The 4,417-nt window shown below is 44.2% G+C and overlaps 1 long non-coding RNA gene across 1 annotated transcript; it reads right to left on the bottom strand.

Moving 5' to 3' along the window:
- Positions 1–881: 881 nt before the first annotated feature.
- Positions 882–2,854, bottom strand: LOC115467826. Its single transcript, XR_003941762.1, has 3 exons — positions 2,331–2,854; positions 1,578–1,580; positions 882–1,182 (listed from the first exon to the last, which is right to left on the bottom strand). It is a non-coding gene; the product is annotated as an uncharacterized LOC115467826 (long non-coding RNA).
- Positions 2,855–4,417: the final 1,563 nt, after the last annotated feature.

Below are 4,417 nucleotides of genomic sequence, written 5' to 3'. Positions count from 1 at the left end.
GGCTTGTGAGGCCTTTATTTATATATATATATATGAATGGGAAATGGGACTTGATATACCACCTTTCTGAGGTTTTTGCAACTACATTCAACGCGGTTTACATATATTCAGGTACTTATTTTGTACCAGGGGCAATGGAGGATTAAGTGACTTGCCCAGAGTCACAAGGAGCTGCAGTGGGAGTTGAACCCAGTTCCCCAGGATCAAAGTCCACTGCACTAACCACTAGGCTACTCCTCCACTCATTCCACCAATAAGAGCCAACCTCATCAGTGATGTCACAATGGCTTGATTGCCCAATACTTGGCTCTCTTCTGATATTGTGATGTCATAAGGGAAAGGGGGAAAGGGAAATGGGACTTGATATACCGCCTTTCTGAGGTTTTTTGCAACTACATTCAAAGCGGTTTACATATATTCAGGTACTTATTTTGTACCAGGGGCAATGGAGGGTTAAGTGACTTGCCCAGAGTCACAAGGAGCTGCAGTGGGAATCAAACTCAGTTCCCCAGGATCAAAGTCCACTGCACTAACCACTAGGCTCCTCCTCCACTCATTCCACCAATAAGAGCCAACCTCATCAGTGATGTCACAATGGCTTGATTGCCCAATACTTGGCTCTCTTCTGATATTGTGATGTCATAAGGGAAAGGGGGAAAGGGAAATGGGACTTGATATACCGCCTTTCTGAGGTTTTTTGCAACTACATTCAAAGCGGTTTACATATATTCAGGTACTTATTTTGTACCAGGGGCAATGGAGGGTTAAGTGACTTGCCCAGAGTCACAAGGAGCTGCAGGAATTGTACTCAGTTCCCCAGGATCAAAGTCCACTGCACTAACCACTAGGCTACTCCTCCACTCAAGAAGTAACCTTGTCTATATACACAAGTAATACAAATAATTATTTAGAGCATAGTTTCTATAAGTTTCTTAATAAATTTGTTGATGCCATTCTCTTTATTGTTAAAATTTCTCTTAATTTGTAAAACGCTGTGAATCCTTTCTTAGGAAAATAGGCAGCATATAACACTCCAGTAGAATAGAACTCACTCGATCTATTCATCAACAAATCACGATCCACTGCATCAAATGCAGCGGAGATTTCAAACTGTAACAATACTACATTTCTGCCGATTGCAAGATGTTTTCTAATCTCTGAAACAAGAGTAATCAAAAGTGTCTCAGTACTGTGTAGGGACTTATGGGTGGATCTAAGCCGGTGGTGGGGGGGCGGGGCTAGTGGTTGAGAGGCAGGGCTAGTGCTGGGCAGACTTCTACGGTCTGTGCCGTGAAAATGGCAGGTACGAGGCAGGATTTAAACTTCCGGGTAGCGATCTGCTTCTTTGCGCCAGTCTGAGAATTCAAATTGTGAATAAGTTCGGTTTTTTCTAGGTCCTGAGTAGGATCCCGGTTACGAAATTTTCCTGAAGCAGCCAGATTTTGGCGAAACAAGGCGCACTTGTCGGAAGAGGGATTACAACGATAACTGGAAGAGTAATCGTTAAAGAGACACGGAAGGTGTTTATGTAACTGAACAATTAAGTACTAGTACCAGCTCCACGTTCAACTATCTACAGCCTGAATTTAGTATTTCTAAGGAGTCCTGCATCAACAGCAAGCAGATAAGTGACTGTTGAACTATTTGAACTAACAAGGAATATTTGTATATAAAAAAGAGCAATTGAGAATTAGTTCTATGTTATGTGATATGATTAAATAGTTGCTAGAGACCGCTTCAGGTTAGTGATATAATAGCAGGCAGAGAGGTATTTGTTCAGGTGGTTGTTTAGGAGTAGTAGTGGGGGGTCTATATGTTAGGGGAGGTGCACCTATCTTAACTGTTGATAATAGTGGAGAGGCAAGGAGTTTTTAGACCATCCGGTTTTCTCAATTATATTTGAGTTTTTTCGGGTGGCTTTTTTTCTCCAATCCTCCCCACCTGAACCAATGATAGTAATTTACTCCTCATTTGAATGGCAAACCAAGCTTGAATAGCAATGGGTGTCCATGAGGTGGTTTGAGGTTCCTTTGTTAAAGTATAATCCAGGTTTTTGATTTGGATTTCAAAGTTAAGAGTGGTGATACACCTTTTTCATGATTAAGTTTTCCAAACCTCTTGATAATTAGAGGCATATTTTCAAAGCACTTTGGGAGGCTAAGTTCCATAGGTTTCTATGGAACTTTGGGAGGCTAAGTGCTTTGAAAATAAGCCTCATAAGGTACTAATCAAGGTCAGGTATACACAAAAAGTAGCACATATGAGTTTATCTTGTTGGGCAGACTGGATGGACCGTGCAGGTCTTTCTCTGCCGTCGTCTACTATGTTACTAAGCTATTTCAGATTTCAGAAGCTATTAAAATGTTGGCTATTTCAGAAATATCTTTTGTAATCCTGAATGTAGTTTTAGGTTTGTAATTTTATTTACGATCAACATTGATGGCTTGCCTTCGAACTGTAGATCGTCCTGAGCTTTTTGGGTTATGACGGTCTTTGAAGTAGGGTTGGTCGAGAGGTTTCCACCAGCGAGATGGTCCATTATACTGTGACATTCACTTTTCCATTTGTATTTTAGGTGTGCTGACTGACCCTTCCAGCCCTCTGTCCTATTCATGCATTTGGCTTTCTTTTCCTTTTCCATTTTAAAAAACGTTTTTATTGTAAACCAGTCTGATGTGATTACATGAAGAGTGATCTATCAAGCCTAATAGATCATAAACCATACAAAAACGCTTGTTATTGTATTATATAGAGGAGGGGCCTATTTTAGGTGCCCTTTGGGGTTTCCACGCAGCAATCTGGAACTATAGCTGGCCCAACACGGGCGCCGGAGGTACTTCCACCCCCACTGCGCAGAAATATTGAAAAACTATTTCTGCAGGGGGTTACTGTCAGGTTAGCTTGGGAGCCCTTACTGCCCCCTCCAAACTGGCCGCACAGCAAGTGTGAACTTACCGCAGGGCCATTTCTTTTTCGGGGCATTTTACCCACTGCGGTACAATGGCCCTGGCGCACAGAAAAATGGCTACCGCTGCTAACTCAGGCCCCTTTTACTGCAGCTTAGTAAAAGAGCCCCATGGAGGGGCATAATCGAATGGGGACGCCCATCTCTAAGGACGTCCTGGCTAAGGGGCGGGGAAATTTGTATTATCGAAACAAGATGGGCGCCCATCTTTTATTTCGATAATACGGTTGGGGAAACCCAAATCTCAACATTTAGGTCGACCTTAGAGATGGTCGACCTAAATGTTGAGATGGTCGACCTTAGAGATGGTCGTCCCCGGTTTTCGGCCATAATGGAAACCGAGGAGCCCCATCTGAAAAACGACCAAATCCAAGGCATTTGGTCGTGTGAGGAGCCAGCATTCGTAGTGCACTGGTCCTCGTCACATGCCAGGACACCAACCGGGCACCCTAGGTGGCACTTCACAAATTGCTCCCAGGTGCATAGCTCCCTTATCTTTGGTGCTGAGCCCCCCAACCCCCCCCAAAAAAACCCACTCCCCACAACTGTACACCACTGCCATAGCCCTAAGGGGTGAAGGGGGGCACCTACATGTGGGTACAGTGGGTTTCGGTTGGGTTTTGAAGGGCTCACATTTACCAGCACAAGTGTAACAGGTAGGGGGGATGGGTCTGGGTCCGCCTGCCTGAAGTGCTCCAGGGACTTGCATACTGCTGTCAGGGAGCTGGGTATGACATTTGAGACTGGCATAGAGGTTGGCAAAAAAAAAATGTAAAAAATTTTTTCAGGGTGGGAGGGGGTTGGTGACCACTCAGGGAGTAAGAGGAGGTTATCTCCGTTTCCCTCTGGTGGTCATCTGGTCAGTTTGGGCACCTTTTTGAGGTTTGGTCATGAAAAAAAATGGACCAAGTAAAGTCGACCAAATGCTCGTCAGGGCCGGACTTCTTTTTTCCATTATCGGCTGAGGGCGCCCATCTCTTAAGCACGCCCCAGTCCCGCCTTTGCTACGCCTCTGACACGCCCCCATGAAATTTGGTCATCCCCGCGACGGACTGCAGTTGAGGGTGCCCAAATTTGGCTTTCGATTATGCCGATTTGGGCAACCCTGAGAGAAGGATGCCCATCTCCCGATTTGTGCCGAAAGATGGGCAACCTTCTCTTTCGAAAATGCCCCTGTTAGTCTACTCAGCCAACGATTTTGCATTTTTTAAAATCCCAGTTCAAATGCAATCTTCTTTTATTGTACTGCATAAGACTCAGCTCTATGGGTGCCAATGAGGGCTGAGCACCTCAATATTGAGCAAATGCTTTCATTGTGTCCAGGGAGTAAATGATCATTGACTCCTAATCATTTTGAAATGTTGGCATCTAGGAGTATTTTATGACACATTTCTTTAACAAGGGGAAGAAAACTCTCTCATTTGTTTAGAAAGATGTTTTTACATTCTGGAG

Source organism: Microcaecilia unicolor, chromosome 4 (genome assembly GCF_901765095.1).
Source record: "Microcaecilia unicolor chromosome 4, aMicUni1.1, whole genome shotgun sequence".
Lineage (NCBI taxonomy): Eukaryota > Metazoa > Chordata > Amphibia > Gymnophiona > Siphonopidae > Microcaecilia > Microcaecilia unicolor.
The sequence above is the reverse complement of the archived record's forward strand: the minus strand, read 5'-3'. Positions and strand labels throughout refer to the sequence as shown.